At 48.3% G+C, this 17,096-nt stretch overlaps 1 protein-coding gene across 2 annotated transcripts in view; it reads right to left on the bottom strand.

Annotated features, from left to right (window-relative positions):
• The window catches only part of LOC127569295 (synaptopodin), a 100,870-nt gene extending 91,011 nt beyond the window's left edge, over positions 1-9,859 (bottom strand). For both annotated transcript variants that reach the window (XM_052013801.1, XM_052013802.1), the window contains exon 1: positions 9,609-9,859. The gene's annotated coding sequence lies outside the window, so the exon portion shown is untranslated. The remainder of the gene's footprint in view (positions 1-9,608) is intronic.
• Between the last annotated feature and the right edge of the window lie 7,237 nt (positions 9,860-17,096).

Here is a 17,096-nt window from a genome sequence, read left to right as displayed (position 1 = left end):
TCCTAGAGCATTACCTCATTTGAAAGGTATTTGGATACAATCTCTCCACCAATCTGCCTTGCAATAAAATCACTTCATGTTCCAATGATTGTCTTTGCAAATTTCCAATTCTCTCTGTTTCCTGCTCGCTGATTTACACAAATAACCTTTCGCTGTTTACTCTCAATCCAACTCCGGTTATCTGCCCTGCGCTCGTTATCCAGAACATTCTCGTGGCTCTGTCCCACTTGCAAACAGCACCCACTCTTCGGGAACGTCATCGGAATCCAACTTGGCAACACATTGGCTTTTTTAAAAATTTGTCATCCTTACCTTCCTATCACCAGCACCTCCTCCAGCCTCCCAGCACTGCAATCACTGCCCTCCTCCAATTCTAGCTCGTTCCCCAAGTTACAGAGTCATGGAGACATATGTACAGCACAGAAACAGGCCCTTCAGCCCAACTGGTCCATGCCAACCAAGATGCCCATCTAAGTTAGTCTCATTTCGTCACATTTGGCCCAGATCCCTCTAAACTTTTCCTATCCATGTACCTGTCCAAGCGCTTCTTAAATGATCCTGTTGTACCTGCCTCAGCCACTTCCTCTGGCAGCTCGTTCCATATACCCGCCACCCTCTGTATGAAGAAGTTGCCCCTCAGACCCCTTTCAAATCTTCCCCCTCTCACCTTCAACCTATGCCCTCCAGTTTTGGATACCGCTACCCTTGGAAAAAGACTGTGTACATTCACCCTATCTATGCCCCTCGTGATTTTACACCTCTACAAGGTCACCTCTCAGTCTCCTACGCTCCAAGGAATAAAGTCCCAGCCTGCCCAACCTCTCCCAATAACTCAGGTCCTCAAGTCCTGGGAACATTCTCGTAAATGTCTTTGCACTCGTTCCAGTGTAATGACACCTTTACCAGAACAGGGTTATCAAAGTGTACACAATACTCCTCCTCTCCACTGTTGCAATTGTACCTGCCTCTACCACTTCCTCTGGCAGCTCGTTCCATATACTCACCACCCTCTGTGTGGAAAAACTTGCCCCTCAGGTCCCCTTTAAATCTTTCCCCTCTCACCTTAAACCTGTGCCCTCTAGTTTTGCAGTCCGTGACCATTCTGTGACTATCCACCTTATCTCTGCCCCTCATTTTATAAACCTCTATCAGGTCACCCCTCAGCCTCCTTCGCTACGGGGAAAACAGCCCCAGCCTGTCCGGTCTCTCCTGATAACTCAACCCCTCCAGTCCCGGCAATCACTCTTATGAGAGGCACAGATGGAATAGACAGCCGGTATCTTTTTCCCAGGGTAGAAATGGCCTGCTTCTGCTCCCTTGTCTTGTGAAATATCTAATACCAGAGGACATGCGTTTAAGGTGAGATCGGGTAAGTTCAAAGGAGATGTGTGGGGCAGGTTTTTTTACGCAGAGCGCGGTGGGTGCCTGGAATGTGCTGCCAAGGGTGTGGTGGAGGCAGATACGATAGGGGCGTTTAAGAGCATCGAACAGGCACGTGAATGTGCAGAGAATGGAGGGATATGGGCCATGTGCAGGCAGAAGGGATTAGTTGGCATTAACTTAATTAGTTCAGCACAACATCGTGGGTGAAGGGTCTGTTCCTGTGCTGTGCTATGATCTAAAATGGCCATAGGGGATTAGAAGGCAGCTCACCACTACCCTGGAGATGTTAGGGATGGTATTGGAATTGGTTTATTATTGTCACTTGTACCGAGGTACGGTGAAAAACTTGTCTTACATACCGATCATACAGGTCAATTCATTACACAGTGCATTGAGGTAGTACAGGGTAAAAACAATAACAGAATACAGGAGTAAAATGTCACAGCTACAGGGAAGTGCACTGCAGGTAGACAATAAGGTGCAGGGTAGATTGTGAGGTCAAGAGTCCATCTCAACATATAAGGGTTCAATAGTCTTATCACTGTGGGGTAGAAGCTGTCCTTGAGCCTGGTGGTACGTGCCCTCAGGCTCCTGTATCTTCTGCCTGATGGGAGAGGGGAGAAAAGAGAATGACCCGGGTGGGTGGGGTCTTTGATTATGCTGGCTGCTTCGCCAAGGCAGCGAGAGGTATAGACCACGGAGGGGAGGCTGGTTTCCGTGATGCGCTGGGCTGTGTCCACAACTCTCTGCAGTTTCTTGCGGTCCCGGGCAGAGCAGTTGCCGTACCGAGCCGTGATGCATCCAGATAGGATGCCTTCTATGGTGCATCGGTAAAAGTTGATGAGTGGGCAATAAACGCAGCCATACCCAGGTTGCAATTGCAAATTAAGTAAAAAATATAACTTGCCTCTGCCTGTTTGTCGCTCTGAGCGGAAGCTTCAAACAGGAACTACAAGAATTGCATTAACATCAAAAATGAAGAGGAGGGATGGGCCCAGCTTGTGAGGGCTGAAGGTAAGGCGCAGCCTTTTCGCAATCTCGCTCCGCCAGAAGTGGCAAGTAGATGAACTGACTCCTTAGATCCCCACTGCCACAGAAGCCAGTCTCCAGCCAGTTTGACTTACTCCCCGTAAGATCGGGAGTTGGCTGAGAGAACTAGATAAAGCAAAGGCTAAAGGTGGAGACAACATCCCTGTAGTGTAGTGGTTAGCACAACACTATTACAGTGCCAGAAACCCGGGTTCAATTCCGGCTGCTGTCTGTAAAGAGCTTGTACGTTCTCCCCGTGTCTGCATTGGTTTCCTCAGGGTGCTCTGGTTTCCTCCCACATTCCAAAGATGTACGGGTTAGGAAATTGTGGGCATGCTATGTTGGCGCCGGAAGCGTGGTAACACTTGCGGGCTGCCCCCAGAACACTCTACGCAAAAGATGCATTTCACTGTGTGTTTCGATGTACATGTGACTAATAAAGATATCTGATATCTTATCTTACTGAAGACCTGAACTCCAAAACTAACTGCGTCCCTAACCAAGCGCCCCCAGTACAGTTATAACACTGGCATCTACCAGACATGTGGGAAATGACCCAGATAAGTCTTGATCAAGAAAAAGCAGAACAAATCCAACTGATTACTGATTACCACAGAAAGCATCCTGTCCAGATGCATCACACCTTTGTACAGCAACTGCCCTGTCTGACACCGCAAGAAACTGCAGAGAGTTGTGAACACAGCCCAATACTTCATGAAAACCAGCCTCCCCTCCATAGATTCTGTCTACACTTCTTTCTGTCTCGGTAAAGTAACCAACATAATCAAAGACCCCTCCCACCCCAGTCATCCTCCTTTCTCCCCCCTTCCGACAGGCAGAAGATACAAAAGCTTGAGAACACCAGGCTCAAGGACAACTTCTATCCTGTTGTATCAGACTCTTAAGAATGGACCTCTTAAATGAACTCTTGATCTCTCAATCTACTTGTTGTGGCCCTTTCCCCTTATTGTCTGCCTGCACTGCACTCTCTCTGTAACTGTAACACTTTATTCTGCATTCTGTTTTCCTTTTATACTACCTTGATGTACTTATGTAGGTATTGATCTGTCTGGATGGCACGCAGACAAAAACTTTTCACTATATCTCAGTACATGTGACAATCATAAACCAATTACCAATCACCAGACAGTCTACTCTCAACCATCAATGGTGAGAGAAGCTCTTGTCGGTAGTGCAATCAAACAGCACTTGCTCATCTTTCATCAACCCACTGGGGTCCAGTTTGGGTTTCACCATGATCTCTCTGGTCCAGACCTCATCACAGTTATGGTCCAAACATGGACAAGGAGCTAGATTCCAGAGATGAGGTGAAAGTGACTGCCCTTGATATCAAGGTTGCATTTGACCAAGTGTAACACCAAGGACGTAAACAGGGCTGAGGTTGAGAAGGGTGAAAGCTTCAGGTTCCTAGGAGTGAACATCGCCAATAACCTGTCCTGGTCCAACCACGTAGACGCCACGGCCAAGAAAGCTCACCAGCGTCTCTACTTCCTCAGGACCCTAAAGAAATTTGGCACGTCCCCTTTGACCCTCACCAAATTTTATTGATGCACCATAGAAAGTATCCTATCCGCATGCATCACAGCATGGTATGGAAACTGCTCTGCCCAAGATCGCACAAAGCTGCAGAGAGTTGTGGACACATCACGGACACCAGCCTCCCCTCCATGAACTCTGTCTACACTTCTCGCTGCCTTGGTAAAGCAGCCAACATAATCAAAGACCCCACCCACCCCGGACATTCTTTCTCCTCTCCTCTCTCATCAAGGAGAAGATACAAAAGCCTGAAAGCATGTACTAATAGGCTCAAAGACAGCTTCTATCCTGCTTTATAAGACTGGTGAACAGTCCACTTGTACAATAAGATGGAATCTTGACATCTACCTCGTCATGGCCTTACACCTTATTGTCTGCCTGCACTGCACTTTCTCTGTAACTGTGACACTTTATTCTGCATTCTGTTATTGTTTTCCCTTGTACTACCTCAATACACTGATGTGAAATGATCTGTATGGATGGCATGCAAAACAAAGTTTTTCACTGTACCTTGGTACATGTGACAATAATAAACCCATTTACCAAGGAGCCCTGGATAAACTGGGGTCAATGGGCATCAAGGGGAACCTACCCCAGTGGCTGGAGTTAGACCTCACACAAAGGAAGGTGGTTGTGGTTGTTGGAGGTCAATCACCCCAGCCCCAGGACATCACTGCAGGACTTCCTCAGGGCAGTATCCTTGGCCCAACCATCTTCAGTTACTTCATCAGTGACCTTCCTTCCAATATAAGCTCAATAGTGACGACGTTCGCTGATGATTGCACAATGTTCAATTCTATTCGTGTCTCTCAGGAAGTGAAGTAGCCTGTGCCTGCACGTGGCAAGACCCAGACAGTATTCTGGGTCGATAAGTGACAAGTCACACCACAAATCTGGCGGGCAATGACCATCTCTGGAGGAGACACAAGAGACTGTAGATGCTGGAATCTGGAGCAAATATCAAACTGCTGGAGGAACTCAGAGGGTCGGGCAGCATCTGTGGAGGGTGAAGGAAATGTCAACGTTTCGGGTCGAGACCCTGCATCAGGACCCAAAATGTCAACAATTCCGATAAGTACAAGGTGTTGCATTTTGGGTAGACAAATGAGGGTAGGACTTACACAGTGAACGGTGGGGCCCTGGGGAGTGTTGTAGAACAGAGGGACCTCGGGGTACAAGTACATGGTTCACAGAAGGTGGTGTGACAGGTGGACAGGGTGGTGAAGAAGGCTTTTGGCAGGCTGGCCTTCATCAGTCAAGGCATTGAGTAGAGGAGATGGGATGTTCTGTTGCAGTTGTACAAGACATTGGTGAGGCCACATTTGGAATATTGTGTTCAGTTTTGGTCGCCCTGCTACAGGAAAGATCCCATTAAGCTGGAAAGAGTGCAGAGGAGATTTACGAGGATGTGGCCAGGACTCGAGGGACTGAGTTATGGAGAGAGGTCGAGCAGGTTGGGACTTTTTTCATTGGAAGATACGATAAGACAAAATAAGATTTCTTTATTAGTCACATGTACATCGAAACACACAGTGAAATGCATCATTTGCGTAGAGTGTTCTGGGGGCAGCCCGCAAGTGTCGCCACGCTTCTGGTGCCAACATAGCACGCCCACAACTTCCTAACCCGTACGTCTTTAGAATGTGGGAGGAAACCGGAGCACCCGGAGAAAACCCACGCAGACACGGGGAGAACATACAAACTCCATACGGACAACAGCCGGAATTGAACCCGGGTTGCTGGTGCTGTAAAGCGTTACGCTAACCGTTAGGAGACTGAGGGGTGATCATGTATAAGGTGTATTAAATTATGAGGGGCATAGATAGGCTGAATGTGCACAGTCTTTTTCCCAGGGTTGGGGAATCAAGAACTAGTGGGCATTGGTTTAAGGTGAGGGGGGAAGGATTTAATAGGAACCTGAGGGACAACATTTTCAGGCAGAGGGTGGTCAGTATATGGAACAAGCTGCCAGAGGAAGTGGTTGAGGAAGGTACAATATTAACATTTAACAGGTACTTGGACAGGTACATGGATAGGAAAGGTTTAGAGGGATATGGGTCGAACGAGGGTAAATGGGACGAGCTTAGATGGGAATCTTGGTCGGCATGGACCAGTTGGGCTGAAGGGCCTGTTTCCGTGCTCTATGACTCTAATTCCTTACACCCCACAGATGCTGCTCGACCCGCTGAGTTCCTCCAGCAGTTTGTTTTAAGGACCATCTCTAACAATTCTAACCACCTATCCAGAGACATTATCATCACCAAGTCCCCTCCTGTCTACACCTTCGCGATCAGTATTGACTAGAAATTCAATCTGTGGCTAGAAGCTGAGCCTCCTGTGGCAGACGTCCCATCTCCAGGCACACCAAGGCCTTTCCACCATCTACGAGACAAGTAAGGAGTGAGATGGATTAATCTCCACTTGCCTGGATGATTAAAAAAAATAAAGGACTTTTCAGTTCTGGTCCCTCATTATAGGAAGGATGTGGAAGCTTTAGAGAGGGTGCAGAGATGATTTACCAGGATGTTGCCTGGATTGGAGAGCATGTCTTATGAGGATAGGTTGAGTGAGCTAGGGCTTTTCTCTTTGGAGAGGAGGAGGATGAGAGGTGACTTGATAGAGGTGTACAAGATGATAAGGGGCATAGATCGAGTGGACAGTGAGAGATTTTTTTCCCAGGGCGACAATGGCTAACACGAGGGGACATAATTTTAAGGTGATTAGAGGAAGGTATAAGGGGGATGTCAGGGGTAAGTTTTTAACACGGACAGTGGTGGGTGCGTGGAACGCACTGCCAGCAGAAGTTGTGGGGGCAGATACATTAGGGACATTTAAGGGACTCTTTCATAGACACAAGAATGATAGAGAAATGGAGGGCTGTGTGGGAGGGAAGCGTTAGATAGATCTTAGAGCAGGATAAGATGTCGGCACAACATTGTGGGCCGAAGGGCCTGTACTGTGCTGTAGTGTTCTATGTTCTATGACTTTGCCTCAATCAATAAGTAGGTTTTCATATTAAAAGAAAGCCTGCTAGTGGGCCAGGCAGCATCTTTTGGAGATCCAACATAAAGAGAGTACACAGTTAATGGCAGGATTCTAAACAGTGTTGATGAACAGAGGGATCTTGGGTCCCAGGTCCATAGCTCCCTGAAAGTGGCTGCATAGGTTGATAGGGGTAAAGAAGGCCTATGGCATGCCTGCCTTTATCAATCAAGGCTTTGAGTTCAAGTTACAGCTTGAAAAACTCCGGTTAGACTACATTTTGTGTTCAATTCTGGTCACCTATTTAGAGGAAGGATGTGGAGGCTTTGGAGGGGTGCAAAGGAGGTTCACCAGGATGCTGCCTGGTTTAGATGACATGTGCTACGAGGAGAGGTTGGACAAGCTGGGGTTGTCTTCTCTGTAGTGGCGGCAGCTGAGGGGAGACCTGATAGAGGGTAGTGTAGCAGTTAGCGTAACGCTATTACGCTTCCCACCGCTGTCTGTAAGGAGTTTGTACGTTCTCCCCGTGTCTGCGTGGGTTTCCTCCGGGTGCTCCAGTTTCCTCCCACATTCCAAAGACGTCCGGGTTAGGAAGTTGTGGGCGTGCTATGTTGGTGCCCCCAGCACATTCTCAGTAACGCAAAAAGACAGATTTCACTGTGTGTTTTGAAGTACATGTGACTAATAAATAAATATCTAAAATTATGAGAGGCACAGATAGAGTAGACAGCCGGTATCTTTTTCCCAGGATTGAAATCTCTCATACTAGAGGGCATGCAATTAAGGTGAGAGGGGGAAAGTTTAAAGGAGGTGTGCGGGGCAAGTGTTTTTACACAGAGAGTGGTGGGTGCCTGGAATGCACTGCCAGGGGTGGTGGTGGAGGCAGATACGATAGAGGCGTTTAAGAGGCTCTTAGGGACATGAATATGAAGAGAGGGGTGTGATCAATATCTGGGGAAGAGGGACTAGATTAATTAGGAGTCATTGGTTTAATTAGTTCAGCACAACATCATGGGCCGAAGGGCCTGTCCTGTGCTGTACTGTTCTATCTGTGGAGGCAAAGGAATGGTCAGTGTTTTGGGTTAAGACCCGACACCAGGACTGATTCAGTTGAGTTCCTGCAGCAGTTTGTTTTTCGCTCCAGATTCCAACATCTGCTGTCTCTGGTGTCTCTGAGGCCTTTATACAGCTGACCCACTGCAGAGTCAGTAATAATACAATGTTGGGAAACTGACTTTCTTTCAGGAGGCAGGTTGGAACCGATCCCCGGGGAGGTGAAGCAAAACCTTTGCTTCGAGCAGCCGTGATGTCCCAGACCTCGCTCTGCATGTTGGCTGAGTTCACAGGGCAGATGTGACCCAACATGTCTGCACAGCCACCCCCATGAATCACTGAAATTCACCCTAGGCATTGACTTAAAGGCAAAAAGGAGTTTACAGGGCCAGAATTATCACTCAAAACTTTTTAGATAACAGAAAACAGATGCAAATTGAGTGATTTTTATCTATCTTGCTTCCTCAGGTCAGTATGAGCAGTGCGCAGGGAGAGTTCAGCCAGGGAGTGGGGAGTAGAATAGTCATAGAGTAATACAGCACGGAAACAGGCCATTCGGCCCAACTGATCCATGCTGACCGCAGCATCCTCCCTGCCAGTCCCAGTTGCCTGCGTTCGACCCATAACCCTCCAAGCCCCTCCCCGCCTATCCAAATGCCTGCTAAACATTGCAATTGTACCTGCCTGGACCACTTCCTCTGGCAACTCCTTCCAGGCACTCACCTCCCTCTGTGTAAAGAAGCTACCCCTCAGGTCTCTTTTAAACCTCTCCCCTCTTGTCTTGCATCTGCGCCCTCTAGTTTTGGACTCCCCAACCCTAGGGAAAAGATTGTGACCGTCCACCTTATCCATACCCCTCATGATTTTATAAACTCCTCTGAGGTCACCCCTCATTCTCCTACACTCCAAGGAATAAAGAACCAGGGAGGCCAACCTCTCAGGCTCTCTAGTCCAGGCAGCATCCTCCTAAATCTCTCCTGCACCCTCTCCAGCTTGACAATATCTTTCCCATAACAGGGTGACCGTTTAGACGAGAGACGGTCTGTTCCAGGATTCAACAGGCAGGGAAGAATTCAGACTGCAGATGCTAGAACTCTGGAGCAACGCACCGAGGGAGCTGAGGGAACTCTTCTGGGGTCTCGGCTGTCCACTTGCCTCCACAGACGCTGCCTGGCCCGCTGAGTTCCTCCAACTCCTCTGTGAGAAGGATCACTCAGTCGCCTTACTCCAAGCACCCCTTCATTCGGACACCGACCTATCTCTCCCGGTTGTACAAGGCACCTCACCCCCAACTCCCTCTCTGTCTCCCCGCCCATCTTATCCGCTTTAGTTTATTTTGGGTGCACTTAATTAACTGCATGCTCCAGAACCTTTTGTTTGTTCGGGTAATACCTCTGGGCAGAGTCCTGCTTGAGGGTGGATGGTACATGAGGGTCAGCATGGATACGGCGGGCCGAAGGGCCGGGTTCTGGGCTCTCTCATGCTGGCAGGCTCTGAGGCGTGTGTGTGGACTTTCTATCCGGAGATCGCCCCGTCCTCCCAAGCGCATCTCCCTCGCACTTTCCGCCAGCGTCCCCACACCGTGCGCCCCCGTTATATCTTACCTGGTTTGCTTGCAAGGGGACTTGTAACCCGGAGACAGACAGAGACACACACACGGTGGCTTCTGCAAGGAGCCAGAGTCTCTCACTCCTCGCAGCCACTTACACAGGCGGGGAGGAGAGAGCGGGAGGGGAGGGAGGTGAATCTGAAACAGTATTTCTTTTGTTGACCTATTTAGGGAGTCCAACTGGGGGAAAAAAAATCAAACGAGTTACAGCTGACGAAAAGTTGCTGGTATGTTCCTCTCTCTCTCTCTCTGGTGCACATATCTATTCGTTAGAAAGCAAACTACCTTAGAATTTGTAAAAGGTTCGGGTTACAATGTTTGAAGAACTCAAAACCATTGGGGGGTGGGGGGGGGGGGGAAGCGGACGAGCGGGAACTTGTCTTGAGGTTAGTCATCGCTCTGTGCCTCGCCAAGGTTTCCTGGTGGTAGCTGCTGGTTTTATACTTTCCAAGAGGTGCGTTAACTGCCTGCTGCATCAGTAAGACTATATCTTTCCCAATTTTAGTGAGACCGTATCTGTCCCAGTGTTAGTGGGACCATATCTTCCCAACATTAGTGGGACCATATATGTCCCAGTATTAGTGGGACCATATCTTCCCAACATTAGTGGGACAATATCTTCCCAACATTAGTGAGATCATATCTGTCCTAACATTAGTGGGACCATAGCTGTCCCAGTATTAGTGGGACCATATCTTCCCAACATTAGTGGGACCATATCTTCCCAATATTAGTGAGATCATATCTGTCCCAATATTAGAGAAACAAAGGACCGCAGATGCTGGAATCCAGGTGAAAAAGATGATGATGCTGGAGGAACTCAGCAGGCCAGGCAGCATCTGTGGAGAAAAGCAGGCGGTCAACACTGACCGTTTGCTTTTCTCCACGGATGCTGCCTGGCCTGCTGAGTTCCTCCAGCATCTCGTTGTTTTTCCATCTTTCCCAGTATTAGTGGGGCCAGTCCATCTTTTCCTTTGGTCAGCTCAGGGGAAGAATGTCAAAGATGGGGAGAAGAGAGACCCCATCTTGGGACTCTCTGGGAATCACAGGCTAGGATTCACAGTCATAGAGCAAGGGAACAGGCCCTTCGGCCCACTGAGTCTATGCCGACCATCAACCATCCATTGACACAAGTCTCCCCACATTCCTATGAACTCCCCCCCAGATTTTACCCCTCACCCACACACTGGGGGAAATTTACAGATTAACACACCGACCCCACACATTGTTGGGACGTGGGAAGAAACCAGAGCACCCGGGGGAAACCCAAGCAGTCACAGGGGGAAATTTCAAAGGAGATGTGCGAGGCAGGTCTTTTACACTGAGAGCGGTGGGTGTGTGGAGTGCACTGCCTGGGGTGGTGGTGGTAGAGCAGTCTCCAACCTGACATGGAACAACACCTCATATTCCGCCTTGCGAGTCTCCAACCTGCTGGCCTTAACATTGATTTGCCTAACTTCCGGTAACCTCCCCCCCTTCTTTTTCTACCCCCCCCCCAACTCCTTTGTCTTCTCTTATTCCTGTGGCTCCCTTCCCCCACCTTAATGACCTGCCCATCTCCTCTCCTCCCCCCCCCCCCCCCCCCCCCCATCCTTTATTCCAGGGTCCACTGCCCTCTCCTACTGGGATTCCTCCTTCTTCAGCCCTCGGGCTCTTCTACCTATCACCTCTCAGCTTATTACATCTTCTCCCCCTCCCACCTACCTTCCCCCCTCACCTGGACTCACCTGTTCCCTGCCTGCGTGTGCTCCTCCCCCTCCCCCCACCTTCTTATTCCGACTTCTGCCCTCTTCCTTACCAGTCCTGATGAAGGGTCTCAGCTCGAAACGTCGACTGTTTATTTCCCTTCATAGATGCTGCCTGACCTGCTGAGTTCCTCCAGCACCTTTTATGTATTGCCCCAGATTCCAACATCTGTAGAATCTCTTGTGTCTCCTAGACAGCCACATGAATATGCAGAGAATGGAAGGATATGGACATTGTGTAGGCAGAAGGGATTCGTTTAGTTGGGCGTTTGATTACTAATTAATTAGTAATTAGTTCAGCACAGCATCATGAGGTAAAGGAGCTGTCCCTGTGCTGTACCGTTCTATGTTCTATGGAACCAGAGCACCCAGGGGAAACCCACGCAGTCACAGGGAGAACGTGCAGGCTCCACACAGACAGTTGAACATTGCTGTCTGAAGACTATGGCAGAGAGCTGAGGGCTTGTGAAGTGTGGTCACCGGTGTAACGTAGGAAGACTGATATCCAGTTTACGCACAGACAGACAGCTTCCTGATGGATAATGGGACTTCTCTCACTAAGGGAGGACTTACCCATTGGTTGTAAAACCTCAGGAACATCTGGGAAAATTTAAGGCTGTTACAATAGGACCTCCCACACTAATGGATCCAATTGGAACATCTGGCTTCTTTCATCTCCACACAGCTAAGGATCTCTCACCTGAATCACCCTTTTACGGAGAGGGGCAGGAGCTTTAGAGGAGATCTGAGGAAGAATTATTTTCACCCAGAGAGTGGTTGGAATCTGGAGCACACCGCCTGAGGGGGTGGTGAAGGCAGAGACTCCCACAACATTTAGGTACCAGTGGGGCAAGCACTTGAATCACCAAGGTATAGTGGGGTACAGACCAAGTGCTGGTAAATGGGATTAGAATAGATGGGTACTTGATGGTTAGCATGGATGTGATGGGCTGAAGGGCCTGCTTCTGTGCTGTAAGACCCTATGAATCTTAGGAGGGAATTCAGAGATTCATTTCTATAGTGACTTTTATATCCCTTTCTGGAAATCCTGAAACACTTCCTGACCAATGAAATACTTCTGAAGCGTCACTGTTGTAATGGTATTGGTATTGGTCTATTATTGTCACTTGTACCGAGGTACAGTGAAAAACTTGTCTTGCAAACTGATCGTACAGGTCAATTCATTACACAGTGCAGTTGCATTGAGTTAGTACAGAGTGCATTGATGTAGTACAGGTAAAAACAATAACAGTACAGAGTAAAGTGTCACAGCTACAGAGAAAGTGCAGTGCAATAAGGTGCAAGGTCACAACAAGATAGATTGTGAGGTCAGAGTCCATCTCATTGTATAAGGGAACCGTTCAGTAGTCTTATCACAGTGGGGTAGAAGCTGTCCTTAAGCCTGGTGGTACGTGCCCTCAGGCTCCTGTATCTTCTACCCAATGGGAGAGGAGAGAAGAGAGAATGTCCTGGTGGGTGTTGTACACAGCAAACTCCTAACAGCAATGGGAATAAGGAATTGTGTAATCTATTTTGGTGACATTGATCGAGGGACAAATTTTATCCCTGGGATACTGGGAAGAACTCTCTCATTGTGGGCAACGCAAGTAGATAGGGTGGTTAAGAAGCCATGTGGCATGCTGGCCTTCATCACTCGGGGCATAGAGTATAAGAGTCAGGAAGTCATTTTGCAGCCGTATAAAACTTTGGTTAGGTCACACTTGGAGTATTGTGTGCAGTTCTGGTCGCCCCATTACAGGAAGGATGTGTAATGGCTTTGGAGAGGGTGCAGAAGAGGTTCATCAGGATGCTGCCTGGATTAGAGGGTATGAGCCCTAAGCAGAGGTTGGACAAACTTGGGTTATTTTCTCTGTGTCAGAGGCTGAGGGAAGACCTGATAGATGTTTATAAAATTACGAGAGGCATAGATAGGGTAGAAAGGTCAGAGTCCTTTTCACAGGGTAGAAATGTCAAATATTAAAGGGGATGTGTGGGGCAAGTTTTTTACACAGGCTTGGTAGGTGCCTGGAATGAGCTGCCAGGGGTGGTAGAGAAGAAAATACGATAGAGACATTTAAAAGGCTGTTAGATAGACATGTGAATATGCTGGGAACGGAGGGATGTGGATCATATACAGGCAGAAGGGATTAGTTTAATTTGGCAACATGTTCGGCACAGACACCGTGGGCTGAAGGGCCTGTTCCTGCACACCCTTCCCTCCATGGACTCTGTCTACACTTCCTACTGCCTCAGTAAAGCAGCCAGCATAATCAAAGACCCCTCCCACCCTGGACATTCTCTCTTCTCCCCCTTCCTGTGGGCAGAAGATACAAAAGCCTGAAAGCACGTACCACCAGGCTCAAGGACAGCTTCTACCCCGCTGTTATAAGACTATTGAATGGTCCCCTAGGACAATAAGATGGACTCGACCTCACAATCTACCTCGTCATGGCCCTTGCACTTTATTGTCTGCCTGCACTGCACTTTCTCTGTAACTGTAACACCTTATTCTGCATTCTGTTATTGTTTTCCCTTGTGCTACCTCAGTGCACTGATGTAATGAAATGATCTGTATGTGTGGCCTGCAAATTAAAGTTTTTCACTGTACCTCAGTACATGTGACAATAATAAACCAATTTACCAATTCTGTGTTCTATGTTCTTCAAAGTAATGGCCATGGGATTTTTTTATGTCTTCTGAGATTGGAAGGGACCTCAGTTTTACACCTTATCCAGAGGGCCAACAGTACAGCACCTTGACAGCACTATTGACGACAGTCAGCACTCGAGGGCTCAGACCCACAACCTCTAGGCCTCAGAAGTAAGAGTACACCAATATGAACCACAGCTGACAATGCTTCCTACTGTTAATAAATGCAATCATCTACATGCTTCTGAAGTTAGGTGAGCTGGAAAGCCGGCTGGAAAAAGTCTGGGTAACAACTTTGATTGATTTAAGCTTTATGACATATTTTATAACAAACTGTTTTCGCTTGTAGGAGTCCCAGAGGCGTAAGTCTTAATGAGGTGCCTGCTCCATATCCTCACAGTGCAGTTTGCCAGGATGTTGAAACAAAGCAATGTTCTATTTTCGTTCTCTTAGCTAATTACCTGGCTCTATAGACTGGAGTTTCATTTCTCTCCGTTAGATTTTCCATTTTAAACTAACACTAGTTGAATCAGATGTAATTCCCACTGCAGGGAAGACTTTGGTTAAATCTGGTTTGCAAGGAATAGAGGGATATACAGTAGGTCATGTGCAGGCAATGGGATTAGTTAACATTGGCATGGCCAGCACAGACATAGTGGGCCGAAGGGCCTGTTCATCTGCTGTACTCTTCTGTGTTCTATGAATCAGAGTCAAGTGAAGTCGAGTTTACTGTCATGTGCACGTGCGGTGAGGTACAGGTACGACGAAAAACTTGCTTGCAGCAGCATCACAGGCACGTAGGTACGGACCACACACAGAATATAAATCATACGTAATTATACAAGACAGTGAAGAAAAAGACGGTGCACAATATTGCAATAAAAACACAGTCAGAGACAAGTCCACGGCAGTGCGTGAGGTGGTCCATAGTGTTCCGTTGCTGAGGTAGGGTTAGGGGTGTGCAGGTCGGTTCAAGAACCTGGTGGTTGCCGGAAAGTAGCTGTTCCTGAACTTGGTGGTGTGGGACTTCAGGCTTCTGTACGTCCTGCCTGATGGTAGCTGTGAGAAGATGGCACGGCCTGGATGGTGGGGATCTTTGATGATGGATGCCGCCTTCTTGAGGCAGCACCTCCTGTAGATGCTGTCAGTGGCGGGGAGGGATGTGCCCATGATGAACCAGGCTGTGTACGCTACTCTCTGCAGCCTCCTGTGTTCCTGTGGGTTGGAATTGCCATATGATGCTCACAATGTATCATCCTTCACTCCATGGTCAAGGGTTCAAATCCCACTCCATTCTCTTGAGCACAAAGCCATGGCAGACATCTCCCACTCCGGTACTGAGGGAATACTGTACTGTCTGAGGTGCTGTCTTTTAAGTGGATTGCTAAACCAAGACCTTAGCCTGGAAATTGGCTCGAATAGCTTCTGTTTTCCATTTGCAGAATCGACTTAACCCAGAGTAGATTATGCCTGTGATCATTTCCAGGTGAAATTGCTTCCATTATGACATGCGACTGGGCACCTCTGTGTGCTATTCACGTTAAGTGCATCTGACACTTTCCAGCATCAAAGTCAAAGTCAAAGTCGAGTTTATTGTCACATGCACATGTCCATGGGTGCACAGGTGCAATGAAAAACTTGCTTGCAGCGGCATCACAGGCACATAGCATCTTACAAGCAGCATTGATAAGAAAAGCATAAATTAAACATAAATTATACACAATGTTTACAAGAAAGAACACAATTAGAGACAAAATCTAATTTAGTGCAAAGTGATCAAAGTGGTCATGGCATTGCTAAACTGTAGTGGTTCAAGTTGTGCAGGTTGGTTCAAGAACCAAACCCAATGAGATCACTTGTTGGACAACATCCATTTTGCTTGCTGATGTCTCCCTTGGGCCTTGGCCAATATTAATGCCTCAAAAAACAGCACTGAACCAGTGACATCTTCCTCCCCGTTCCATGACCACCAGGGCAGCAGCTGCAATGGGATCACCACCACCTGCAGGTTCCCCTCCAAGCCACAAACTGCCCTGACTCGGAGACATATCATTGGCCCTTCATCATCACTGGGTCTAAATCCTGGAACCTAGTAGAGCCGCTGCCTCACAGTGTCAATCCTGACCTCGGGCGCTGTCTGTGTGGAGTTTGCACACTCTCCCTGTGACCACATGGGTTTCCCCCGGGTGCTCCGGTTTCCTCCCACATCCCAAAGGCGTGCGGGTCGGTGGGTTAATTGGCCACTGTGAATTGCCCCCAGTGTGGGGGTGAGGGGTAGAACCCAGGGGGAATTGATGGGGAGAACAAAATTAATAATGACTAGTGTGTGGTTGGCAGCCAGCATTAACTCAGTGGGCCGAAGGGCCTGTTTTGGAGCTGTATTTCCATGGCTACATGCCTCTTTGAGCACCTTCACAAGAAGGACTGCAGAGTTTTGGTAACACAGCTTTGTGATCACTTCAATGCATCCATTTTCACATCTATTCTGGCCGGAGTGGGAAAGTAATTGGGAAGGTGTGCCTGCACATTGGATGTCACAGAGAGAGTGTCCAGAGCCTGGATGAGTGACCCAGAGCCATGAGTTCAAGTCCCAACACAGCAGCAGGGAAATTAAAATCTGATTGGAGAATGTTGAACTGTCGGGTTGTCATTAGGTAAAAATAACTGGTTCAACACTCACAAAGTGCTGGAGGAACTCAGCGGGTCAGGCAGCATCCATGGAGGGAAATAAACAGTCGACGTTTCAGGCCGAGACCCTTCATCAGGACTGGAGAGGAAGAGGGCAGAAGCCAGAATAAGAAGGTGGGGGGAGGGGGAGGAGCGCACGCAGGCAGGGGACAAGTGAGTCCAGGTGAGGGGGTGGGGGAGGTAGGTGGGTGGGGGGGGGGTGAGAGGGAGTGATGTGAGAAGCTGGGAGGTGATAGGTGGAGGAGGCAAAGAGCTGAAGAAGATGGAATCTGATAGGAGAGGACCGTGGACCATGGAATAAAGGGAAGGAGGTGGGGAACCAGAAGGTGTGGGTGAGGGGCAGGTTGTGAGGACAGGGGAGGGGAAAAAGAAAGGATGAAGGGGGCCGGAGGGATGAGGGA

This window comes from Pristis pectinata, chromosome 4, assembly GCF_009764475.1.
Source record: "Pristis pectinata isolate sPriPec2 chromosome 4, sPriPec2.1.pri, whole genome shotgun sequence".
Classification (NCBI taxonomy): Eukaryota; Metazoa; Chordata; class Chondrichthyes; order Rhinopristiformes; family Pristidae; genus Pristis; species Pristis pectinata.
The sequence above is the reverse complement of the archived record's forward strand: the minus strand, read 5'-3'. Positions and strand labels throughout refer to the sequence as shown.